Source organism: Heloderma suspectum, chromosome 3 (assembly GCF_057233095.1).
Source record: "Heloderma suspectum isolate Gila_16-S chromosome 3, 16-S_ref, whole genome shotgun sequence".
In the NCBI taxonomy this organism is placed as follows: domain Eukaryota; kingdom Metazoa; phylum Chordata; class Lepidosauria; order Squamata; family Helodermatidae; genus Heloderma; species Heloderma suspectum.
In genome coordinates, this window is record NC_139460.1 from 179,817,905 (window position 1) to 179,845,730 (window position 27,826).

Below are 27,826 nucleotides of genomic sequence, written 5' to 3' on the forward strand. Positions count from 1 at the left end.
TATGCCTGACAACACCATGGTGCTACTTGAAAGGCTTATAGTTCTTCTAAAATATAGAATCTAGTAGAACCAGGGCATTATGCAAAGTCAATGAGGCAAAGCAGCATCTGTTTTCAAAAAGGTCGTGATCCCTGGAGAACGTTTCACGAACAAAGACAGCTCTCAAACAATATGCATTGCGCACAGTATCATGGGGGAGCATGCATGGAGAAAGGTATATCAAAGAGGTCCAAAGTTACCAAGACTTGCACACTAAGCTTGGGAGAAGAAAGGAGGCACGCAATGCCAGTTAAAGTGGACAATACTTGACCAACCTCAGGAAAAGTACTATGAACCGCTACACTGTAATGGCAAGAAGGCCTGCAGAGGCCTATGCAAGAGATACCATCCTTAATTGCACTGTGCTTTACCACAGAGAAGGAAACTGTTTTCAGGAATAATTTGACTTGAATAACAGTAGAGACCTTATATATTTTACAAAGAGAACCTGTGTCACAAACAGAACCAATATCTAGGTTTCCAGTTGATCCATAAATAGGTACATGACCATGAATTATGGTCATATTTGTCCCATATACTATTAATTTCCACAGATAACCAAGTCTGCAAGTTCATTTTGGGGTGATTATTAATGTTCAGTGATATTAGGTCACTGATAGATATAAAATTGTATTTCAGAGACAGTATCTTGCAGTGTTTAATAGCATTTGCTAGTGAATCGCATGTATTAAAGGGGCAAAGGAATGCCTCTTTGGTTAAGGTGAGTTGCAAAAAAAGATTCCATTATAAACCTCATAATATTACTGCTTATAAAAAATTACACCTGTTGAACTAATAACTTGAAACTTGGCATCTGTGATCTACCTGATGAGGTCTACAATTCTATACAATTTCATTTGATACAAATTGCCACAGGTACAGCAAGTTGAAAAGTGCTGAAAATTGACACATCTCTAAGTTTTACTTGAAGCTAGCTAGCTCTCAGCATATTATATATTTCTTTCCACTTTGGGAGAAAACTACTGATGGGCATTATTCATGCTTGTTGTGGAGGTGTGCCTTTCATTGGTTTGATGAAGTTTTGAGCAATGGTTCAAAAGTTATTAATGTTATTTCTGCCCCATGAAACCCTATGGCAGCAACTGCTGGCAAAGTTACGTCCAGCTTGCTCAGCTTCATTCTGAAGTTAGAATGCTTCATTCTGAAGTTAGAAAGTTAGAATGCTGCCAGTACTCCAAGGTTTTCAGAGGAATTCTTGGCTTCTCTACTATCAGAAGCACCCTAGCTGCCTCTTACAGTCCCCTCCAATAGCCAACTCAAGATGACACAGACGACGAGGATTCTTTCCAAAGCTTTATTCCTTTATTACTTAATGACTCTTACAGATACTAATCACTAGCAACTAAGCAAGGAACTGCACTGGGGTAGATAGCAGAGTAGCCTAAGCTCCAGGTAAGGCAGTTGGTCCCCATTTGAAGGAGAAGCGCAGGAAGATTCTTACCCTTGGGTCCTCAGGACGCAACCGTTGTTTTAGCACCAAATGAGCAGAGCACCTCCTTTCGGCACGCTCCATCTGTCGCCGCTCCCTGTGTCTGCGCCGAGCGTCCAGCAAGCCCCCCTCCACCGTCTCTCACTGCCAGGGTCACTATCTCTCTCAGGAATGCTGGCAGGAGGAATCTCTGCCAGCTGCTGTGCTTATGAGAGATGAGCGAGCTCCTCTCCCATGGATTGCTGTTCTTCCTCAGAATCAGAACTGCTCTGGGGCTGTATGGGCTCAGTTTCTACCCTGACATCTACACAGAGGCTTTTCATCCCACAATTTTATAGAATCTTCTGCTTCTGGATTCTTTGCGGAATTAAGTTTGGCCCTTTCCATGCACTTCCCCCCCCCCAATGAAGAGTTCCTTTATCTGCAAGTTCTATGTGTTTCATTATACAGCCACTAGATGGTGATGTGGTATAGCTGCTGTTAAAGTGCAACTTCCTCTTTTCACAGAGAAATTCGACTCACAATATTTAGATAGCTCATTATCCTGTTTTTTTTTAAGATCAGGGCTAAAGGTCAGAAAGGATGGGAGAGGCCCTGGACGCTGACAACATCATATAAATAACTCACAAGCTTCTGTGAGTAATCAATCTCAATCGCAGGATAAAAGCCCCATGTAGAGAAGCCGTCTATTTAGGGATGGCGGAGAATTCCGCCATGGATTTCAGTGAGGCCGAACATACTGGCATTCGTAAATATTTATGTAGGCTAAAATGGCAAATCAAAAAGGAACGCAAATAGCGCCCACTACGCTAATTGCGTTCCCCTTTTAAATATTTACGTAGACTAAGACGGCAAAAAATAAGGAACGCAAATGGCGGGGGCCGTACGCTTTTGCGTACGCTTTTTTTTTTTTTTTAACCCAGACGTGATAGGCTACGTAAGTCTTTACGTAGCCTATCACGGTTGAATACAGGGATGCAAACGGTGGCGGCTACGGCAGCCGCCATTTGCGTCCGTGCTACCCAGCGGCCAGATGTCCGGTTGCTGGCGGAGCCGGCTGGTGGCTCTGCGGAAACCCCACGGAGCGGAGCCAGCTGGGCAGGACTCCGGGGGGAGGGACGGAGCGCCTCCCCCCCCACCGCGAAGCAGATCCGTGAAATGGTAAGTAACTTTCATACATCCCTACTTCTATTACAAAGGGGTTCTATATGCAACGCCTATTCTTTTAGTTATGGAATATGACCTCACAACGTGAGACGACATGTTATTACATGGATTGGGACCCTAGCATGGGGGAGGTTCAAACTGCATGTTACTTTAAAATGTAGCTAGGGTTTTTGTTTTACTCAAAGGTAAGCTCACGGGACCTCATATGGATCAGGACCCTAGTAGGGTGCTTTAAACCTTTGCCCTATGCCTGCAATTTATGCTGAATGTGGTTTTTGAAGGGGAAATGTATAATTACAGTGTTGGCAATCCTATCCTCTTCCCAACATATTTGAATCTGCTTTCTTGAAAGTTTACCTATATGACAAATGGGATTATAAATACTTAGCTAATGGTAATCATGATTTCATTTCAAGAATCAGGATTCTAAAATCTCATGGAGAACTTCATTGGATAGAGGAGAGTGTCCTCTGCAGAAAGTCACCCTCCACATGTAGAACGAGATGAGAATGGTGAGGAAGAGGGTGGAGCTAGTGAGTTTATTCCCACCTCCCTTCCTCACATGGAAAGCTTACATACGAAGAGAATAACTGAATAGGGCTAGATTCTTACAACCATCTTAATGAGCATATATAGCGTGTGAGCTAGGGATGCTGGAGGAATCTGTTTGGGTGGTGGAGCTTGGCAAGTTTTTGATGGCTTGGCCCCCAAGACTCTGGCTCGGTCTTCCATGATTTGGCCGGACTCGGTGCATCACAAGTTGGGCCAATTCACAGATTTGGGGTGTGTGCACATGCAAATCATGATTTGCACAAAGTCATGGCCATAGTTTGCCCAATTCATGCAAAATCATGACCATAAATGGTCTAATTTGTGTAAATTACATCTACAGCCATGATTTTGCGCAAATTGCACTATTTATGGGTGTGATTTTGTACAAATCAGCCTGCGATTTTGCACAAAAAAGCTTGGTAAAGTTCCTGGATTTGGGAAACTATTGCACAGTTTGGCTTAGAAATGCAAGCCAAGCCAGGTCTGTTGTGGGGTTCTGTTGGGCCCCAAAAGGGCTGGATTTCCCCATAACAGACAACCCTCGTGTGAGACACAATCCTTGCATGTTCTTTTCCACCACACAGAAAGTGAGAGCAAGGATTGGGGCCCTTGTGCTGCATTTCTGCCTTCAGAAAGGTGCTGTGAGGTGCTGGATCTTCTGCTCCCCCCATCTGTGCATTCCATCTGCAGCCCTCACAAATTCTCTGAGGGTCAAACGGCATTCCACTGTAAAGATGAAGCTAGGGTGTTTTTTTAAAAAACTCGAAAGTAAGCTCATGGGACTGCATATAGATCAGGACCCTAGAGTGGTGGATAGGAGGCTTTAATCACTTGACCCTAAGAGGATTTGGGAGGGATGGGGATGGAATGCATGAGCTATCTCATGTTGGCTCAAGCTCCACCAAGCCAGGAAATTTGAAGCTAAGGCTGATGCCTTTCACTGATGTGTCCTGGGTTCAGTCATGATGTCGTGCAATGTCAAAAATTGTGCTTCCTTATAACTTACCCTCCATGCACCCACACTTTTCCTTGGTCAGATGCCCTTGTAAGCAACAAACTGGCCTGGGTCAACTCACAGGAGGATTCCTCTAGCAACACAGTAAGACTCAGGTGCTTCATAAGACAATACAGGAGCAAGACAACATGGGGCATCTTTGCTAGTCCCAGGCACTCCATCCTCCTCATCTGGATTTGGGCCTAAAAGACCAAGGAACAGCGTGGCTGCATGGAGGGTTAGTTGTAAGCAAGCACAATTTGTGGCATTATGTAGCATCATCACTGATCGTGGGGCATGTCAGTTAAGGCATCCGCCTTATGTTCAAATTTCCTGGCTTTGTGGAACTTGAGCCAATATAAGATAGCCTTAACTCTCGTCTTAAAAAGGCAGGGTTTTAAAATCATTTAATATTTCTTGTATACATGTGATAGGATTTCATATTACATTGTGAACATGCACACTCCTTTTTTTGGTGTGTGCTTTTTGTCTACGGACACTCAATTCAAATTTGTCATCCAGTTCTATTGGGCCCTTCTATTCTCTTGACGTACAGAATATTCATTTATAGTAAGAGTTAAGAAGCAGGAAGTCAAACACCAGTTCCTCCAATTTCAGAATTCAAGGGTTGTGCTCAAAAATGGGCAAGACTCCTACTGGTATACAGCTTCTGGAGAAGTGGTTTAGCAAAACAGTATACTGGATGCACCCCTACCCAGTCTACCAGCCCTTCAGAACCTAGGAAACATTTTTGCAACTTGAGAAAATGATTGCAATAGAATATGCTAAAGCTGGACTGACAACATCAAACTATATTTGGAATGAGTCAAAATTTGTATTAGGTATGTGATGAGCTGGAAAGGTTTCCTCTTTTCTTTTTTTTGACCTAATGCCACAACACTGACTAATGTGGGGGTCCCATCCTTAAAGGTGGCCTAAAAATACTTTTAAAACAACAACAACAAATCCTCCATCTAGAGATGGTGCTAGATCTGAGTTCTACTCACCTCTCCTGGCTTGTTTTATCTTGGGACTCAACATAGCCCTCCTGGTTGCGGGTACAACTTCCTTCTTGTCTTCAGCATAAGGCCATCCTCTTCCCTGTTTTCCCCCCTCACCCTGCTGCATCTCTTCATCACAATATTTCATGTTCGGTCGGTCTGCAGCAGGCTCCTACTGGCACCAATCTCTCCTCAGCTGCCTTACATTTAGCTAAATAAACAGTCATGCATTATTTATCCCCGAAACCAGAATTAATTCCCACCCAAACTAGCCATTATGTGCCTTGGTAATTAGTGTCAATAAATCACCAGGCACACAGATATAAAAGGCCTGACCTGCTCTGGCTCTCTTCTTCTCCTAACTGGCCAAGCAGTAGTTCTAATGCTCCAGTGCAGTCTGCATTTTGCTCTTCTTTTCCTCCTTATACTGGACACAGAAGCTATGATTTGGCAAGCATCATGACAGGGATGAAGCTCTCCAAGCCTGGACAAAAGGCAAGAAGACCATGTAGACCTGACAAGGCAGCTGTTCATGGAGGTAGAAATCAACATCCTTGTCTGTGGCTGGCTAGGGCTGCTACCTTCTTATGCACAGAAGGAAGGAGTGAGTGACTCCCGCTGGTCTACAGGCTCTCTAGTAGCAAAGCAGGGCCTACACAGTGGATTAATTAGGACCATAGCCCAAAGATTCCAGTACATCTAGCAATAGAAGCAGGTCTCCATAATCTGAGGTGGATTCCAGATCTGGAATTTCTGGTGGAATCCCCCCACCGATCATTTGTCTTAAGAAAATAAACAAGGTCAGTCCTTCGACTCTTTTGTGAACATATGAACCACGAGCAATTCAATGATAAGTAAAATATCTATAAATATATTGTTTCTAATTAGGACGTTTAGGAATATGACTTACATTACAACACCAGCTGGTAATGTAAAGGGAAGGGAGGGGGTTGCCCTAACTCTTGGCAGTGAAGGCATCCACCTCAGCCTGAGCCAGGAGATTCTCGGATCTTCTAGGCTACTCCTAGGGCTTAAGAAAAAAGGGTCCAAGCTGGCTCCCTCTATTTCAAGCCTTAGGCCTGAAACTTCAAACAGTAGCAATAACTGGACTTAGTACCAGGCTTACTTGGAAGGAAGCGCACACAAACCTTGAAATAAATGTTAAGTTTATTTGCAATGAGGAAGCGGGGAAAAGGAGTAAAAGGCATACAGGAACCAGCGTACATTTGGAAACAATATTTCAGGCAGAGAATAACAGTACTGGATTTTGTTTTGGAAGAATGGCGAGGAGTCAGGTATGAACTTACACAGCATCCAATATGCTGTGTAGAGACCTGTATAGCCCTGTATATTAGGTGGTTTACTGTAGCCATGCTGGAAGTAGTTTTCTTCTTTGTATACAGCTGTGTGAAGGTTAGTGCTTCTTGCTGCACTAAGCAAGAACAGATATGGCTGTCCTGTACATCTCAAACTTTCCTTCTGAAAAGGATGTTCTTTCTCTGTTGTGAGAAACATTTTCCAGCCAAAAAGCTAAGACCCCCCCCCTTTTTTTTTCCTCCATGGTGGAGGAAGGGAGGTATGTGGGTGGGTGTGCCTTGTAACAGTCTTTTAACTCTTGTGAGAAAAGCCTTATAAAATCCTGGGCAGATTGGCCTACCTCTTCTCACCTGAGAGGGGGAAGGCATGCCACCTACTCAGCAACACAGCCTTGGGATGCTGCCTGCTGCTTCAAGGGAACCAGGGCAGCTACAGCTTCAAGGTGAGGGGCATGTGTAAGCTTTTTGTTCTTATTATCTTCATCCATTTTCTATCAAACTGTTATTTCACACATGTAGATGTGAGTCATATGTTTTAGATATATGTTGTCTCTGTATATAGTGTCTATTTTATGTTTGCTTTTAAATTTTGCATATTGTATTTTTAATGTTTTTAATTTTTGTAAACTGCCCAGAGAGCTTCGGCTATGGGGTGGTATAAAATGTAATAAATAAAATAATACCTTTGAATCTGTTTAGTGTGGGTTTTGGCTGGATCAGGCCCCAGGTTGAAGACAATAACAAACGTTACCTACACCTGTCTCTATACATACCTAAGTAAGGGTCTTCACATAGGACAGGGCCCAAACTGTGACACTGAGAGTCACAAGCCAAAAGCAAGATGGAGACCAAAAATACAAAACCAAAGACCAGAACAAAGACAAAAAACAGCTCTAACCCCCCTTGTTTTATATTCAAGACAAGAGCCTTTGACAAATGTGAGGTGAGCCTTGTCAGCCAATCACTAGCTGGCTGAATAGTATCTTTAGGATTTGGGGAGCGTGTGTGGGAGGTTCGTACAGCAGCCCAGCTGAAATCATGTAGCCTACTTGCCAAGAACTCTGCTCTGGCCTTGAAGCCAGAATAGCATGGGATAACACACACAGGTGGCTTAATGAGTGCATGCAGGCCCATCTTCACAAAATGAAGTTTTTACAGGCCGATAGATCCCAAAAAGAAAAAAAGATCTCTTGACAGGTCATGCTACCTTTCTAGAGTCAATACACAAATACCCAACAGTATGCATTACAGTTCTCAAATTCATAAAATTTGAATTTAAGGAAGCAGAGAATAAATCTTTTAACTGAACTGTTCTTTGTTGGGGGGCGGGGAGAACTCCTAAAACAGTAAGAGGATGAAGGGAGGAGTGCATCATATGTCCACCACAGGAAAGGTGCTTGTAAGTTTACTGTCAGGTGTCATTTGGCAGTGCTAGAGGAAGGGAGCCAGCCATGGCTGGACAGTACAGTTGCTACATTACATGCCACCATAGCATCCTGTGTGACTGCAGAGGGATGATGTCATTGTCCTATGGTAGATGTTGCTGACTCCTTGTCTGAACCGAGCAAATTGTTATGTGATATGCTGTAGTTAGACCAGTGTACAACCTTGCACATGTTCTAACGAGACTCACACCTGCTTATGAGGAATCTTTAGACATTGGCAATAGAGCGTCTATGGCTAAGAAGGCGATTCCCACCCAAACAGATTCACACTTGGACACTGTTGGAGAGGATAATGCCACAATGGCACATTTATGGGGGTTTACAAAGATTCGAATGCACAAGTTAGTTTTGGGGGAATTAGCTGAGCAAATGGATTTGTTACAAAAATTGTGTTCTTTCCCTGGTAGACTTTCCAATTTGTTTACCAAGAATGAGAGGAGGCAGAGATCTGGTCCAGCACGATTTTATTCTGCAGAATAAGGCAACCCTTGGGGCTAACGCTCCAACAAAGGTCACAATCAAGTGATGTGATCCAAAAGTTTATATAGGCAAGACCTTTGGGGGCTGTCTTACGCTTGCACTGTACTAATCTCTTTGTCTAGCTGAGAAGGAAACAGAAAGCAGGCAGTGTCTTTCACATATCTAGGCATGTGCAGAGAGGTAGTCTTGTACTCTAACGTAAATACGTTCTTGGCATTCCTGAGTCTTTGATAAGGCACTGTGTCTTTGTTTGGCATGACAATTTCACACAGAGGTAGAATAGACATAGCCTAGCTTATAAAATTATGGGATAACAGACATATAACAACTGAAATTTCTATAACACTCCCCCCTCAAAAGGCTTTTCTTAAATCCCATACGTCTCCTTGGTCAGCAGTGGACTACACACTTAAAGGCGCAAACCATCATCAATAGTGTCATAAAAAACAGAACTGCGCCAATTACAAGTTGTTTCAACCACGCAAAATCAGGGAGTCAGGAAGTCAACCATAACTAAGGATCACTTGCTCCTGAATAATTCTGTCCAATCATACCTTGTAGTTTGGCGATTTCATCTTCTATGGTTTTGTTTAAATCATGGAACTTTACTCTACACCCTTGCTTCACTAGGGTGCAGAAGCCACCTTGGCGTGTTAAGAGATAATCTAAAACAAACCAATATTGGGCCACTAGCTGGCTGAGATCTTTAATTTCAGATTGCATGGCCCTTACCATTATGGCTGTGGCATTGATGGTCTTCTCTAAATGGCAAGTGAGACCTAGGATGCTTTTTCTATTTTCTTGTGCAATAATTCCTGGGTATGAACCCAGGGTAAGCAATCCTGTAACTAGCCCGCCCCCTACCCTGTTTGGTTCTGAATCTGACAATTGTTTTCCAATTATTACAGTGTCATCACAGTTCTTACCCATCTGTTCTACAAGTTGCCCCATCCCTCCAACTCCTCTCTTTCTTCTCCCAGATTGAGGTTTTACCACTTGTACTGGGATGGTGAGATACCCAACCCCTACACATTGGTAATTTCCAGGGTGGTAATTGGTAGCCCATCCATCGAAGAAAAACCACAGATTGGTTTTCTCTCATCTGCCAACCTGAGCATATGCTACCTATCCCAGCATATTTGGGAGAGAACATAGGGTACTCGGGATAAAGACTGCCAAAATCAGTGTCACCAAGATTAATGGAAGAAGAATAGGAGGAATTAAAACTTCCCCAAAGCCTAAACCGATCAGTGCACTATGAATAATTTCCCAACCCATCTAGAAGAGGTTTAGCCTTGTTATAATTAAGGGCTTTATTATTCTAGACACCAGAATGTTGACAACAAAAACACATTCCCCTGGTGTAAGTCTGGAATTTGAACTTTCGAAACTCAGTCTTGCTCAATTCATCAGGGACTCTTGAAAAGAGAGTGCCCTCTTTCTGTAGAGCTCCAACTATTACCTGCGGTTCTCTGATCGAGGCAGGCAACAAAGTGAAGTCTCTGACAGTTGATGGGTGTTTGTAGTAAAGAATAGAATCCTCCCCATTTTGCCTAAACATATGCTCAGCATGTCTCTTAAACCAGTTTCCTTTTACCTGAGTGGGAAGTGTTAAAACAACTGGACTTAAGAAGGAAAGAGTAATATGCTGCATCATGGAGAAAGCAAGAGAATTCCAGAAAAACGTCTATTTCTGCTTCATTGACTACGCTAAAGCCTTTGATTGTGTGGATCACAACAAACTGTGGCAAATTCTTAAAGTGATGGGAGTACCAGACCACCTTACCTGTCTCCTGAGAAACCTGTACGAGGGTCAAGAAGCAACAGTAAGAACCAGACATGGAACAACCGATTGGTTCAAAATTGGGAAAGGGGTACGACAAGGCTGCATATTGTCACCCTGCTTATTTAACATATGCAGAGTACATCATGAGAAATGCCGGGTTGGATGAATCAGAGGTCGGAATTAAGATTGCCGGGAGAATTATCAACATCCTCCGATATGCAGACGATACCACCCTAATGGCAGAAAGCGAAGAGGATCTCAAGAGCCTCTTGTTGAGGGTGAAAGAGGAGAGTGCAAAAGCTGGTTTGAAACTCAACATTAAAAAAACGAAGATCATGTCATCTGGCCCTATCACTTCCTGGCATATAGAAGGGGAAGAAATGGAAGCAGTGACAGATTTTACTTTCTTGGGCTCCAAGATCACCGCAGACGGTGACTGTAGCCATGAAATTAAAAGACGCTTGCTCCTTGGGAGGAAAGCTATGGCCAACCTAGACAGCATAGTAAGAAGCAGAGACATCACCTTGCCGACAAAGGTCTGTCTAATCAAAGCTATGGTTTTCCCAGTAGTAATGTATGGCTGTGAGAGCTGGACTATAAGGAAGGCTGAGCGCCGAAGAATTGATGCTTTCGAACTGTGGTGCTGGAGAGGACTCTTACGAGTCCCCTGGACTGCAAGGAGGTCAAATCAGTCCATCCTAAAGGAAATCAACCCTGAGTGCTCATTGGAAGGACAGATACTGAAGCTGAAGCTCCAATATTTTGGCCACCTAATGCGAAGAGAAACTCCCTGGAAAAGACCCTGATGCTGGGAAAGACTGAAGGCAAAAGGAGAAGGGGACAGCAGAGGATGAGATGGCTAGATAGCATCACGGATGCAATGAATATGAACTTGAGCACGCTCCGGGAGAGAGTGCAGGACAGGAAGGCCTGGCGTGCTATGGTCCATGGGGTCACGAAGAGTCGGACACGACTGAACGACTGAACAACAACAACAAGCATCAGGAGATTTCTCTCTCCTGAACAAATACTTTAGTCCCTCTAGTGGTTTGCTACTCCAACGGTGGCCTTCAGGTGGGTCAGCTTCCGGTGTGACCCTCTCTGGTGCAGGTGATGCCTTTACGCAGGTGTGATGGATCCACTTCTTTCCTCCAGTGACATTTACAGCCGTGTGAGTGGTGAGTAGAACCTGAAACGGACCCTTCCACTTCTCAGTAAGTGGTTCATCTTTCCAGGACTGGATCAGCACCCAATCACCAGGACTGAAATTATGCACTGGAACATCGAAAGGCAAGGATTGGTATGGTGCTGCGAACCTGTGAAGACAAGACAAAACAGACTGCAAAGCAGTAACATATTCTTGGATCTCTAAAGCCCCTACTTCTAAGTTTACATTTAAACCATCAGCCATAGGTAATATCTGAGGTGGGCGCCCATATAACATAAAGGAACTGGCAGAAGAACTCTCAGAACTGCTGTCTCTTTGAGAAATCATGGAAGACGGGGGAAGTGCCAGATGACTGGAGGAAGGCTAATGTTGTCCCTATCTTCAAAAAGGGTAAAAAGGAGGAACCTGGGAACTACAGACCACTCAGTCTGACATCAATCCCTGGGAAAATTCTGGAGCAGATGATAAAGCAATCCATCTGGAAGCACCTTGAAAACAATGCAGTGATTACTCGAAGCCAACATGGATTTGTCAAAAACAAGTCCTGCCAGATGAATCTGATCTCATTTTTTGATCAAGTCACCTCCCTTGTGGACCGTGCGAATGCTGTAGACATCATATATCTCGACTTCAGCAAAGCTTTCAACAAAGTGCCCCATGATATCCTGATGAGCTCAAAGTGGGCTAGATGAAACAACGATCCGGTGGATCCACAGTTGGCTACAGAATCGGACTCAAAGAGTGCTTATCAATGGGACCTTCTCAAACTGGGGAGAGGTAACGAGAGGGGTACCGCAGGGCTCGGTCCTGGGCCCAGTGCTCTTCAACATTTTTATTAATGACTTGGAGGAGGAGGTGCAGGGAATGCTAATCAAATTTGCAGATGACACAAAATTGGTCGGGATAGCTAATACTTTGGAAGACAGAAACAAAATTCAAAGTGATCTGGATAGATGATTTGTCAATAGATGAAAAATAAAAATGGAGACCCCCTAATCTTCCCTGTGAAATAATAGGCAGAAATCCATACTATAATAGTTGCCTCTCTCCAGAAAGCCATGACATGACTTCAGGAGCTTCCTGACAAGGCTTTTATCACACCATCACGCTGTCTGATTTAGGAATTTTAGGAGGGGTGTGTGTCCAGATGACAACATATTCTACTCAAAATCCTCCTGTGTTTTCCCACCACTTCTTATCTTAAAAAACAAAAAACATTTATTGAATTATTGTCAATAATTCCATAGTACAATGAGCTTATAGTCAACAAATACAATAAAGGTGAATTATTCGAAGAAAAATAAAAAAGATACTGTGTTCCTATTCTTGTCTGAGTTACATTAACAGTAGAATGTTCTTAGAGCACCCCTCATTTAATTAGATCCCTCCAAAATGATGTTTAGGGTATCAGGGGCTTATAGGCCATGGTCACTTTGTTGACAAACACAATGAAGGCAAACCAGGTTTCCACGAAGTGGTCATGTTTGGCCTCCTGTCTCAGAACTCTGCCATGGTGGGTTAGCCTCTCTGAAAGTGCAATTGTTCAGATATTGGTGAGCTAGTCCTGCATCGTGCAACTGGCACTTGTTTTCCAATGTTTTCCTATTTCTAGGCACGCTGCTAGCAACAAAACATAGTGTGCCAAATTGCCTCTTACATTAGCCATTAGAGATAGCAGTGCTAAGAGGGGCTTGGTGATACAGCCAACCATATCTGAAATCAACCCAAATACTCCAGACCAGGAGTGTTGAACCTAGGAAACAGCCTCGCAGCATCCCAACACTCCCACATCCCCTCCAGCAAAGTGGGGGCAGGGAAGCGTTCATCTGATGAAGTCTGGTTGGACTGAAGTACCATCTGTACATTGTTTTGATTGTCGACGCTTTCAAATTGGCAGAGATAGTCTTAAAAGGTAGTTTAGCCTAAAGCGTGTTCCAACTGTCACTGTCCATTTGGCAGTATAGAGCAGTTACCCAGACTGTCTTGAAACTTTGCGTGTCACCTTTTGCTTCCAAAAACTGTGTTTTTGCTTCCAAAAATTGCTTCCAAAACTGTGTTCTAAATGTTAGAGTCTTTTTATGTTCTCTCTGGTTTGAAGGCACAAACATTCAAAATTTTTCAATGACCAGGCTTTTGGCCACCTTGTGAGAAAATACTTTTATTTGGAGTTTCTGAATCCATCAACTCATGTTCCAACTAATAGATAATTCTGTTTTGCAGTTGAAGTGGGCTGCCCTTTGTCTACAATATTCCCCAGTCTATAAAGCCCTCTAGCTTCCCATTCCTTGTATTATCTGTATTTGTTCTGCTGACAAAATGCCAGGTCGCTCCTTCTCAATTTCTTTCTGATTTTCTTATTTCTACAGGTAATAAAATGCTTATCTGTAATGAACTAATGTGGCCACATGATGTCAGTGTTGCCTCAGACAAGAGAATAAATAAAGCTGGACTTGCTTTCGGTTATTAGGTCACTAGTTCTTGATAATTTTGCATGTTTTGTGCTCTTCTTCCTTTCAGTCCTAAATATTTGCATTCTGTTTTCACTCCAAAGTTTTTTTTTTAACTTCTTCCAACAGTGGTGGTATGGAGACCCTTCACATTCCTTCATGGTGGCCAACTGGGTGAGAGATTCAGAGTTATTGCTGGAGCACCTACCTGGCTACCAGAAGACACTTTTTTCCTCAGAAGGAAAGCCCTCCTTGGGAGAAAGAGTCTACTCAGGAGGAGGGGAAATACACCTCTGCAGACAAGGAGAGAGTCAATCCACCTGCAGCTGCTGAACCAAGCTGACAGCAAGCCCTTAGTCTCCTCCCAGACCTTGCTGGGTGAACAGCTCCCATCTAGCCATTGGTCCAGTTGTGTGCTCAGGTCAGGACAAGCATCTGGCCCTGCAAGCACTTCTGTATTAAAAGCTTGATTGCCCTGTGCCATCCATTCACATTTGCCTCAGTCTAGATCCCACCGTGTCACAAACAGACCTGGGAAATGTCCAGTGTGCCTTTGAGTCTAGTTTTTGGGGATAAGTTTCAATTATCACAGTCTTAGGATGTAGACATGGTGGTTGGAGAGTCTGGCTGACCACATATTTACTCAGCTTATTATATGTAGCAGGGATGGACTGACCATTTGATGATGATGATAGAAAACTTCTGTTCTGTCCCATGGCACTTAGTTGTTGTAAACCTCTCTGGAAATTTGGAACTGAGGGACAGCATAGAAATGTTTAAAATAAATTAAACTGAGTTGTGCTACAGGATCCTTTAGGGTCCCATCTTGTCCCACATATTATTTAATGGCTGAATGAGGTCACCTGAAGATTTGGAGTCAGGTGTCATTAGTATGCTGATAAAACCCAACTCTTATCTTCTTTTACATTAGAGTCAGGTGAGGTGGAGGAGGTGCTGAACCTATGCCTGGGTTGGATAATGGGCAAAAACGTGAAACTACCTCCCAACAAGATGGAGATGCTGCTAATGGGTGATTCACCTGGAACACCACTGAGGACAAACCCACCTTGCTAGCTAAATCGTGCTATTGGGCAGCAGTGGGCAACCCTTGTGCATCCCAGGGCTACATGTTGTGGTAGGTGGGCAGTTGGGGGCTGCATGCAAGTGGGCCAGAGCTAGTGGGGGTGGGGTGGGCTGAAGCTAGCATCCTCCTTCCCCTCTCGCATGCATTCACACACAGGAGCACGAATCTGGAGCATAATTTTCTTTGTGAGGGAAGGACATGGGAACGACCCTCCCCACGTGGCGCCCCTGAGTGCACTCCAGCCAGCCTGCCAACAGCATGTGCTGTCCTCAAGAAAATTGTGCTTTCCCCAGCGTACCAGACAGCTGAACAGTGTGCCTGGAAGTGTGTGATTTGGTGGCAGTGAGTTTGGGCACCCAGGGTACGCACACAGGTTGCACTGCAAACCTCCGAGGGGTGCATATGGCACATGGGCTGCAGGTTGCCCAGATATGCTATAGACAATACGAGTCTCAAGCTAAAACATGAATTGTTGCTATTATTGCATGCTACCATACTTTCTAAGTGGCCTGTCATCTCATCTCCTTATGAGACAACAATTCACCAACTTCTAGCACCCTCTGATCAACTGTTCTGTCCATAGGAAGATATGTGCCAGGCCTAGGTGATCTATTTAGGAGCCAGGCCTTCTTGTAACAATACAGAACACGTTTGCTTCAAAATATTATGTGAACAGACAACTGTGATGGAGGAGTCAAAAGACAGTCTTTATGCAGCACACAGTTAATTTATGGAATTTACTGTCATAAGATGTGGTGAAGTGATAGCCACCAGCTTGGATTATTTTAAAAGGTAATTGGACAGATTCATGAAGGATAAGGCTATCTATGGCTACTAGCCATGTTGGCTATATGTTGCCTCCAGGATCAGTGGCAGTATGCCTCTATCTTCCAATTACAGGAGAATAGTGGGAAAGGGCTATTGCTCTCATGTCCTGCTTGTGGCTTCGCGGAGGCATCTGGTTGATCCCTGTAGGAAACAGGGTGCTGGACTAGATAGCCATTTGGTCTGAGGCAGAGATAGGCAACACGGTGCACACAGGCACCAGTGTGCCCTTGGCATCTTTCCTGACACCTGCTGAGGTGCCCTACCCCTCCCAATTTTTATTTTTCTTATTGGCAGCTGGGATTGCTTCAAAGCCAAGTGAGGGCCGGCAGTTGCTGCCATCTTAGTTTCCTGTGAATGCCTCTAGGCCACACATGCAGGGCTCAGAGACATTCCTAGGAAATGAAGATGGTGGGGGGCTGCAGGCTGATGCCTTCCTCAGAAGTGCCCTAAGCCACCAAGAAAAGGCGGGGGGAAGGGGACTCCTGCCACTTCTGTCTGGTAAGCTGGGGGGGGGGGGTAAAGAGAGCAGTGGGGGCCAGGGAGAGCAGGAAGGGTAGCATAAAGTCAGGGTGGGGCGGAGGGAGAGCAGCAGGAGGCTAGAGGGCAGTGGAAGCCAGGTGGGAGCAAACTGGCGGGGTTCATGTGCTGGTATGTCTGAATGGATGAGGGCTGCATGGGTGAGAAAGAAAGAGGAGGAGAGAAAGGTTTAGGGTGGATTTTTGAGAGATCCTGAAAAAAAGTGAGTGTGGGTTTTTGTGCGCTTGCTGCGAGGAGAAGGGAGGGACGTGTGTTTAAGTATATACTGTATGTTTGTATGTATGCATGATGTGTGGGGTGCTTGTGTGTGTGTGGGAGAGGGAAAGGGTCTATGGGTGGTGAGCTGTGGTGAGAGAGACTGAGTGTTTGGGTGGTGATCCAGTGAGGAAAAAAGAGATGGGGAATGAGGTGGCAGGAAGGGGTAGAGAAAAATAGTTTGTCTTCTGTGAAATCATAGAATCACAGAATAGTAGGGTTGGAAGGGGTGAACAAGACCATCAAGTCCAACTTCCTGCTCAATACAGGAATCCAAGTCAGAGCATCCCTGACAGATGGCTGTCCAGCCTCAGCTTGAATGCCTCCAGTATGGGAGAGCCCACCACCTCCCTAGGGAATGGGTTCCACTGTCGTATTGCTCTAACAGTCAGGACATTTTTCCTGATGTTCAGCCGGAATCTGGCTTCCTGTAATTTGAGCCCATTATTCCGTGTCCTGCACTCTGGGATGATCGAGAAGAGATCCTGGCCTTCCTCTCTGTGACAACCTTTCAAGTACTTGAAGAGCGCTATCATATCTCCCCTCTTCTGTTCTCAAGGTTAAACATGCGTAGTTCTTTCAGTCTCTTCTCATAGGGCTTTGTTTCCAGTCCCCTGATCATCTTTGTTGCCCTCCTCTGAACCCTCTCCAGTTTGTCTGCATCCTTCTTAAAGTGCGGTGCCCAGAACTGGACACAGTACTCCAGATGAGGCCTAACCACTGCTGAGTAAAGGGGAACTACTACATCCCGGGATTTGGGAGCTATGCTTCTATTAATGCAGCCCAAAAGAGCATTTGCCTTTTTTGCAGCCACATCTCATTGTTGGCTCCTGTTCAGGTTGTGATCTACAACAATTCCAAGATCCTTCTCGCTTGTAGTGTTGTTGAGCCACGTATCCCCCATCTTGTAACTGTGCATTTGGTTCCTTTTTCCTAGGTGTAGAACTTGGTATTTATCCCTATTAAATTTCCCTATTTTCTGCCCAGCACTCCAGTCTATCAAGATCACTTTGAATTTTGTTTCTGTCTTCCAAAGCCTTAGCTATCCCACCCAATTTTGTGTCATCTGCAAATTTGATCAGCATGCCCTCAACCTCCTCCTCCAAGTCATTAATACAAATGTTGAAGAGCACTGGGCCCAGGACTGAGCCCTGTGGTACCCCACTCGTTACCTCTCCCCAGTTTGAGAAGATCCCATTGATAAGCAGTCTTTGATTCTGTAGCCAACTGTGGATCTACCTGATCGTTGCTTCATCTAGCCCACTTTTAATTAGTTTGCTCATCAGGATATCATGGGGCACTTTGTCAAAAGCTTTGCTGAAGTTGAGGTATATTATGTCCACAACATTCCCACAGTCCACAAGGGAAGTTACTTGATCAAAAAATGAGATCAGATTCGTCTGGCAGGATTCATTCTTGACAAATCCATGTTGGCTTTGAGTAATCACTGCATTGTTTTCAAGGTGCTTCCAGATGGATTTCTTTATCATCTGCTCCAGAATTTTCCCAGTGATTGATATCAGACTGACTGGTCTGTAGTTCCCAAGTTCCTCCTTTTTACCCTTTTTGAAGATAGGGACAACATTAGCCCTCTTCCAGTCCTCTGGCACTTCACCCATCCTCCATGATTTCTCAAAGATAATAGACAGTGGTTCTGAGTGTTCTTCTGCCAGTTCCTTTATTACTTTAGGGTGCAATTCATCTGGCCCTGGAGATTTGACCTCATTCAAAGTAATTAGGTGTTCCTTGACCATATGCCTATCGATCTCAAGCTGCAAGCCTGCCCTTTCATCCTGTACTTCGCCTTTGCCTTGGGGCTCATAGACTCTCTTTCAGGAGAAGACTGAGCCAAAGTAGGAATTGAGCACCTCTGCCTTTTCTTTGTCATCTGTTATCATTTTGCCATCCTGATTTAATAGCTGAACCACTATTTCTTTCCTCTGTCTTTTGCACATATCTGAAGAAAGCCTTTTTGTTGCTTTTACCATCCCTTGCTAACCTCAGCTCGTTCTCAGCTTTAGCCTTCCTGATACCATCCCTGCAATTCTGTGCTATCTGCCTGTATTCTTCCTTTGTAGCTTGGCCTTCCTTTCACTTCCTATATGTGTACTTTTTGTTTTCAGGTCATCTCTAAGCTTTTTGTGAAACCACATTGGCTTCTTCTGTTGTCTTCCACCTTTTTTTTCTTGTTGGAATGGTTTGTAATTGTGCCTTTAGAATTTCCTTTGTTAAAAACTCCCACCCATCTTGGAGTCCTTTCCTCCCTAGAGTCGCTTGCCATGGGACCTTACTGATCATTGTTCTGAGTTTATTAAAATCAGCTTTCCTAAAATCCAGGGTATGCATTTGGCTGCATTTGGCTTTTGCTTCCTTTAGAACCAAGAACTCAAGTATAACATGGTCGCTTTCCCCCACAGTTCCCGTAACTGCTACTTTATCCACCAAGTCATCTCTGTTGGTTAGGATCAAGTAAAGGATAGCTGATCCTCTAGTTCCTTCCTCTACTATTCTGTAGAAGGAAGCTATCCACCACACAAGTCAAGAATTTCCTGGAGGGGCCATGTTTTGCAGAATTTGTCTCCCAACAGATATCGGGGGAAACTGAAGTCCCCCATTACTACTACATTATGCTTCCTTGAAAGATTGGCTATTTGCTTTTCAAAAGTTTCATCCTTGTCTTCTCCTTGATTGGGTGGCTGGTAGTAGGCTCCAACAACCATGTTCCTTTTATTCTTTGCTCCATTTATTTTAACCCAGATGTTCTCGATGGGGCTACCAAGCTCATCAAATATATTTCTGTTGGTGCTAAAAACTGAGTTCAAAGGAGTTATTTCATGTGCTGGGGCTCAGACCCCACCTTTGCTATGTATTCATTTTTTTAGGCAGGTTACTTGTCCTTTGTGACTAGCTGCACACCCCATGGCAGCCATTCTGTGGTGGTACCCAGTTTCTCAAATTGTCAAATGTACCCACAGGCCCCCAAAGGTTCCTACCCCTGGTCTGAGCTAGGCTCTCCCTATGTGCTTTTATAGACAGTGATGGGAAGAGCAATCCTATGGCCCCTAGACAGCGTGGGGGGGGGGAGCATTGCCTTGTTTTGTTTCCTGGTTCCAAGGTTGGAGACAGGGCCCCGACCTCAGAGCCAGGAAACCGTGCTCCCCTCCCCCTCGTAGCCAGCATGGAGAGAACTGTGCCAGCTACCTTTCTGCACTTGGAAAATGGAACACAGAGATGGGGGAAAGGGGCATTCCCGGGGATGGGGAGAAGACCAGGGTGGCTGTGGTATGCCATTTCCTATGGTCGCCCCAGCTTCCTCCCCTCCCCTTCCGAGGCGCCACTGCTAGACATGCATAATTGCCCATCTAGCAGAAATGCAGGTGGGCTGGAGCATGGAGGCAAAGATTGCATCTGCTGCCCTATATTGGATACTTGGCAGCCTCTGAGTTCGGAGACTGCCGACTATCCACATAGGACTGAGCCCTGTATTGCCCCGGCCGTAGGCTTTGAACTCTTAATTCAGAGGTGCCAAGATAGTGATAAATCAGATCCAGGTTTACTTACAAGGAGTACTTTATTGAGTAACTTACAGCACACAGGCATACCCAATGGTTGGATCAGACAGCTTCTCTGAACCCAGAGCCATGGGGTACAATGGGTTTTATACCATACATGTTAGCAATGAGGCAGCATGACAACAGCAAGCACTACCTAGCGTTCATTCCCAGCATTGACTAGAACTGTTTGGTTCTCAGCACAGCCACCTGCAGCTTTAAGACAAACAAACTTTGCTTCCCAGGCACATCTCGATATTGGCCTTTGACTCATCTCAACATGCTCAGAGGCCTACTAGCAAGGAATTGCACCAATAATGAACTTAAGCAAGCATTATGGATCTCTAGGCTCCTCCAATGCTACAGGTGACTTGGTTACGCTCCTAGGGCCAATACAAGCCCTTAGTGCTATTAGTTGAATTCACAACAGATAAACTTGCACAGCCAACATTCCTTATTGTATTTTGTGGCATATTAAGCATTAATTGTGGATTTAAGACTGATTCCTTCACTTCTTTGATTATGTGAAACAATTTCTGTATTTGATTGTGAATTAGAATATTTCATCTTTTACGCAACAGCCACACTTGTTGCCAATTTTTTCTGGGCACAACTGAAGTGTTGGTGATTACTTTTAAAGTGCTAAGGAGCTTGTGTCCAAGACACCTGAGTGACTGTCTCCTCCTGTACCAGACTTCCTGCTTCCTAAGATCTACTGGAGAGGCCCTTGTCTGTGTCCTGTTTGTGGCAGAGACACAACTGGCTGGGACCAGAGAGAGGGCCTTCTCATGCCTTCACGCCCACTGTGAAATACCTTGCCAGGCAGATTATTATTATTTTTTTTAATATGGAGACTCTCATTTTAGATCCAACCTGTTTCCGTGTTGATGCTATTTTATTTCTTTTACAGGGTTGTTTTGTTTTTAATATCTGTAAGCCACACTGAGCAATGCAAATGCACTGGAAGAGTGCAGTTATGAGTATTCCAAATTCATACATGCATACATACTCACTGTGTTCCTGAGCCTCAAGTATTTATATAAAAAAAAACCCTCCAGTACCATGATCTTCAGTTATGAAGGAGTGTGTGCCAGGTAGAGGAGTTTCTATCATCCACAAGCACAATCCTATGCAAGTGTAGACAGAAAAAAGTCCTACAACTCCCAGCATGCCCCAGCTGGCTGGGAGATGCTGGGAGTTATAGGGCTTTTTCTGTCTAAACATGCATACAATTCTGCCCTAAGAATTTATCATTCTTTTGCTCAAATCCTATTTTAAAGATCTATCATCACCTGCCTTGCTCTGTGCGTTCACAAAACTATTGGCATTATTTATCTGACAACAGGTGACTTGCCTAAACTCTCCAAATTAATCCTGAGGCTAGAATTTTGCTCTATATACTATTTGAAATGGAAATTTGAGAAAGATTTGGATGCACTGAGTCCAAACAAGGCAGTTATGAGTTTTTAAGAACAAAGAAGAGGGTATGTCCAAAACCTTAGTCTGGAGAGAATTTAACAAAACAGAACTAGGTGAAACTAAACTTGTATTTAGATGTTCCTGAATTTTCCAGCATTCTGAATCATGTGATACAGATTGATTAGGATAAAGGAGGCTCTCCTCTCCACAAAGTCACCATCCACATGCAGAGGGGGCTAAGAATGATGCAGGAGGGGGGTGGAGCTAGCACGCTCCATCTCCTCGTGTGTTTACTGTACTTGAATGAGGAGTGCCTGAACAGGTCTTAAGTCAGGTCATGATAGACCACGATGTTGTCTTTGCCTATGACTAAGAAGTAAGAACCGTGTTGGCAGACAGATCTAAAAACAACATTCACAACAACTGTAAACCAAACTGGGTCGGATCCAGGACCTGTCTTCTGTATATGAAAGGGCTCTGCTCACAGAAGGTGCTTCTGCTGGATTGGGTGGGATCCCCCTTCCCTTTACACCACAGTTTGCCTTATTCAACAAGTTCCCCTTGTTGTAGTAAATCAACAATATTTGTGATATGTCATCTGAACCTGTGTGCATGTGTGTGTGTGTGTGTGGGTGTGTGTTAGAAAAAGATTGTCCTCTTATTCTTTGGCTGTCAGCTCTTTGCTAGACCTTTGAGCTATTAGTCATAATTACTGAGCCCACCGGACACACGTCCAGTGGGAATGTACATTTGTTAAAAAGGGAAGTCGTAAAACATGGTTAGGACAGGCACATAAGCATAATCACAAAAATAAACATGCCGACATTATCTCATTGTACATCTGCAGGTCATGCTTCTGCTGTGTCAGCTAGTAGCTTAGTCGGTTAAAATATCTTATCACTAGCAAAAATGTATAGGGGGCGGAGGTATAAAAAGACTTATGCACGCTTAGCTCGGGGTCCAGACTGCTCTGTACCCGTTTTGCAAAATGTTAAATAAAATAGTGTTGGATCCACTGCTGCCTGCCTGGCATCCTTTTCTTCTAAACCGAAAGCAAGGACTTTTTATCTAACATGGGGGGGGGGGTGATAAACAAAAGGGAACTTGTTTTCTTCCTTCACTAGTTTTCTTGTAACTACTCCTTGATGTAGATTGCAACTCTTACGCTTACTTAGTCTTTCTTTTGTAAGTAGTGTTCTTTTATCTGAACAGTGCAACTATAATGGCTGCACTCAACCTTTCCTTCAGAAACTATGGGGTTCATCACATGGAGCTTTTATCCTGCTATTGAGATGGCCCTCTCTTGGAAGTTTGCAGGCTCTTTAGATTACCCTCCTTTAGGTTACCCTCCAGGGTGTCATCCACCATTTCCTCCAGCCTATCTCATGTTTTCCCCAAACACAAAAAATTTGATTTTTTTTCAGCCCATGGAACAGGAGCGCCATGACCTCAGTGTGAAATTCTCCAATTGCGGAAGAAACCGCTGTGTCTGCCTGCTGTGGGCATTTGTTTTCAGTTTTGGGGGGCACAGTCAGGATGAGATTTGATAGGCACGAGGGCAAGAATCGCCTGCCAATTGCATCTCCTGCCTCTGCATTTCTCGACTGGAGGGAGAAGAGGGTAAAATGCCTCCCTGCAACGAAGGGTGACACATCTGATCCCCTGCCCCCCCAAGCTCAGAAGCATCATCCTCTGTTGTTTCAGAGCACCCTATTAAGTTCAATGGGGCTTACTCCCAAGTAAGTGTATCGGGGGTTGCAGAGTTACAGGGTGATCTTATGTCTACTCAGAAGTAAGTCCCATTGAGTTCAGTGGGGCTTACTCCCAAGTAAGCATTCCAAGGACTGCAGACTTACAGCACAATCTTACATTTTATGTCTACTCAGAAGTAAGTCAGAGGTTTCCTGGGGGCTGCAAGAAAACAGTACTGCAGAAGTTAAGCTATGAAAACAACACTTCCCCCCGCCACTTTGCACACATGCCAGGGAGGGAGGGAGGCACTCCCTCAGTTCAAGCCACGCGTCTGCTGTGTAAAGGAGCCCTTCCTAACCCTGCAAAGAAACTGAAAGCAGGAAGCTCCGGAAAGGATGTGGGGTTTTGCAGGGGTTTTGCTTCATGTAGAAACCTATATGTTCCCCCAAGAGCTATGAACTCCCAATGCAACACTGTTGAGCAGTGTGTGTGTGGTTCTTTCTGTAGCATTTGCCTTGCACCAGTTCCACACTGAAACTGCACAGCTATAACTTACCAAATATAACTCTAACACCCCTGACCCTCTGTCTAGCTTTTTCAAGGGGCTGGAAGGTTTGCTGTAGGGAAGAGGGAAGTGGCAATGTCTTCTCCTGCCCGCCCTGTTAAAAGGACCTGAATCTGGATCCAAGCAATTTAATTTTAAAACTATAAGGGCTCCACACAGCCTGCAAAAGTTCAAAAGTGTGGAGAGGGTAGGGAAAAGGCTGGGACTTCTGAAGGTGGAGAGAATAAAACAGCTAAATCACAGGTAGGAAAAAATGAGGCCTCCACCAAGTATGCCATTTGGTTCATCCAGAGCTAAGAATGAGATGATACACTGTTTTGAAATGATTGCATTTTGGACTTATAGAAAGTGAAACCCGTCTATCATATTTTTGTGTGTCTGAACTGGAAAGGAAGAAATGGTTTCAGATGTGACATGTTGACATGCAGCAATTTATGATGCACGACTCAAATAACTCTGATGGCCAGCTGTATATATGTGTTGATTCAGAGCATCTCTACACCAGCCTGAAATCCTGCATTTAAAACAGGGCTTTCTGCTTCTGTTTTAAATGCAGGATCATGATGGACTCCCTCTACATGTGCTTCCTTCCCCACACCCCTTTCCCCCTTATCTGAGTCTTCCATATGTTTCATTGGTCTAGCTCCTCGTATTGCGGGTTTTCCTCTTTTCTGAGGGAACTCAAGCGGAACTCAAGCATGGTAATTTGATAGCTCATTATCTCACATCTTTTAAAAAACAGAATAAAGGTTATTTAGTGTAGAAGATGCCCTGAAGGTTAACCACATCATCTGAAGGACCTGCAAACTTCCGTGAGTAACCAATCTCAATAGCAGGATAAAAGTTCTGTGTGAAGAAGCCATCAGGAGCAGTGTGCTGATATGTTAACCTCTAACTCAGTGTTTTCTCCCCCCCCCCACACACACACATTGTTTGTAAACTCATCCTCCTTTACTTTCTAATCAATAGTGCTTACTTTCTCTTCTCTTTTGACATCCCATAGCATCCCCCCTGCCATATTTCCATCTCTCAGCTGCTCTCTTCTTTTTCAGCTCTTGCCCCACTCCAGACATCTCCCTGCATTCCACAAGAACATAAGAAAGAGCCGTGCTGGACCAGACCAAAGGTCCATCTAGTCCAGCATGTTGTTTGCAACAGAGGTCAGCCCAATGTCTATGAGAAACATAAAAGCAAAGCATGAAAGCAACAGCTTTTCCCACGTTATCCCCAGCATCTGGTATTCAGAGGTAGGTTGCCTTAAACGTGGTGGTCCATGTTAATAATAGCCATTGATAAACCCTATTCTAGACTTTTAGAAAGGGTGTGAAAACACATCTTTTTAATTTAGCCTTTTTAATTATGTAGTTTTAATGTTTTACTGGTTTTACTGCTTTTTAAAGAGCTGTTTTAAGTTTTTATTATTTTAAATTGTTGTGTACCACCTTGATGGTTTTCTAGAAAATAAGGTGGTATATAAATGTTAATCATAAATAAAGTATCAATGAATTTGTCCCCTTTTAAAGTCATCCAAGCCAGTGGCCATCACTTTAGCAGTAAATTCCTTCAATTACTTATGTGTTGTGTGAAGAAATACTTGCTTTTGCCTGTCCTTATCTCCTACCAATCGATTTAATTGGGTCACTCCAAGTTCTAATGTTATGAGAGAGGGAAACAAATTTATCTCTCCACTCATTTCATTAACACCATTCTTAATTTTATAACCACTTAACATGTCCTTGCATAGTCACCTTTTCCCTAAACTAAAAAGCTTCAAATGCTTTGGCCTACCCTCCTATGGAAGGTGCTCCACTCCTGATCTTTTTGGTTGCCTTTTCTGCAACTTTTCCAGCTGTATGGTAATCCTTTTTGAAAAAGATTGATGACAACTATACACAGTACTCCAGATGGGACTGCACTGCACCATAGACTTATATAAAGTTGATAATTGCCATTTTATTGTCTATTCCTTTCCTAGTAACCCCCAGCATGGGTTTGTGATTTTCACTGCCATTGTGGATGGAGTTGACGTTTTCATGGAGATGTTCACCATGACCCCAAAGCCTCCTGATGAGCCACTGTCAGCTCAGACCACATCAGTTTAAATGTGAAGTTAGGGATGTTTTTTGCCCCAGTGAGCATCACTTTATATTACAATTATTTTAAACTTTCCAACTCTATCCTATTCTTTTTGAGATAGGGAAAGCAGAACTGAAAACAAGAGACAAGTGTGGATGCACTATAGATTTGTATAAAGGTGTTATGATACTCGCAGTCTCATTTTCAATCCTTTTCCTAACAATCCATGGTATGGAATTTGCTTTTTTCACAGCTGCACCATGTGTGGTCAATGTTTTTACTGAGCTATCCAACACAGCCTCAAGATCTCTTCCCTGGGCCCCATCTACATGAGCCATTTACTCCGGGGCTGCTGTGATTCAAGGTCCTTCGGGACATACGACACAATTGCCACTTTGCAGCCTAATTGTGGTTTTCATCCGGAAAATGTGGATTTCCAAAGATGTGTTTTGCTGTGATGTTTTTGGTTTGCTGTGGGTTTCCCGCGGTCACGAGCTGTCTGTCCCTTTCCCAGACTGACTTCGCATTTTGTGGTGGGCATGTGGTAGGTGTGCCTATTGCTTGTGTCACTCTGTGACACCCCTTCAATCCTTCCCATTCCTATGTGGCTGCGCAATTACAGAGGCACGGGGAAGCATGCTCATTTCTTCACCCACACTTCCGTACACCTTCGCAGCTTCATATCTTTGCAATGGCTGCTTTGGAGTCAGTGACGAAGGGCCAGGGGGTCTCAGAGGGTCAGAAGGTCCAGGACCTATTTTGCTTCACCCACCATCTTGGAATGATGGGTAGGCACATATCTCTCATGGGCACATGCCTTGACGTATGCGAACTAACGCAAGAGCCTCGGGATGGAGAACTGCCAAACAGTCGGCATGGTAACGAAAGAGCAGACCACCCACATTTTACCTAATGAAGAATGGACAGACACGAAAGAGCCCCTAAAATACAAAACAGCCACTAAACCCCCAAGTGTCGCACCCCCAATGGTTAAAAAAAGAGCAGCGCAACTGCCGCACTTTACTTCGCTTAAGTGGCTGTGTTGTCAGGACAGAGCAGATTTTCCCATTGGAGAGGTCCACAGTAAATCGCACGTGTACTGCAGCAGAAGCTAATTTGCAGCTTCAGTGCTGCACAGTTAACGAGGGAGTGAAGGTCGAAAGTGGTGCCGCGTAGATTAGCCCTGATTAGGCCCCCTGATTAGGCACAGCAAGTTCAGATCCTTTCAGTGTATATGTGAAGTTGGGATTTTTTGCCTGAATATGCATCACTTCACGCTTACTGAACTGAACACCTATGCTTAACTTGGCTACTTCATTGCTCGCACCTGTTTGCAGACTGACTCTTTCATTCCCTGCCCCATTCTTATTTTTACTTTTTCTCACAGAATCTGGCAGTAAGAGCACATAAAGCTTTTACTTTTGAAGCAAATCAGACACAGATGGAACTCAGTAACTACTTTTTCAGCATCCTGGAGTGATCAGCAAAAAAAGAGCATAGAGCTGAGAGAACTCTATCTACACACACAAACACACAATTTATGAATGCCTACTTGTTAGGGATGTGAACAGACCACAGGATTTGGTTTGGACCCCCATTTGGCAATTTGTAAAACAGCCTGATTTGGCTCAGGCTGATTCAGAAGCTGCCCACTGACTTGCGTCTGAATCTCAGTTCAGAAATCCAAATATTCATGCCTCCCATTGACTATCATTGGAAATCAATAAATGGCTATAACTTCTGTTTGTCAGAACTCGATGAAATTTGGAGGCATAGTAGCCCCTTATGAAGGGATTATGCTTGCCAAATGTCAGGCAAATTGATGCAGACAAATAGATGTGTCTTTAAATTTTGATTTTGATTTTTTTAAGGGGACTGCCAGTAACTTTTATATTTCTTGGAGGAATTGGATGAAATATGCAGGAATAGTTGCCTGTCTGAGTGGATCAAGCCCACCAAGTTTCAGATGAATAG

General features: G+C 44.0%; 1 long non-coding RNA gene and 1 pseudogene across 1 annotated transcript; one reads left to right on the forward strand and one right to left on the reverse strand.

The window, feature by feature from the left end:
* Window positions 1-5,790: 5,790 nt before the first annotated feature.
* Window positions 5,791-26,290, forward strand: LOC146350482 (uncharacterized). The gene is made up of 5 exons (XR_014788857.1): window positions 5,791-6,003; window positions 13,975-14,266; window positions 14,777-14,980; window positions 24,829-25,023; window positions 26,106-26,290. It is a non-coding gene; the product is annotated as an uncharacterized LOC146350482 (long non-coding RNA).
* Window positions 8,835-10,098, reverse strand: LOC146350483 (uncharacterized; annotated as a pseudogene).
* Window positions 26,291-27,826: the final 1,536 nt, after the last annotated feature.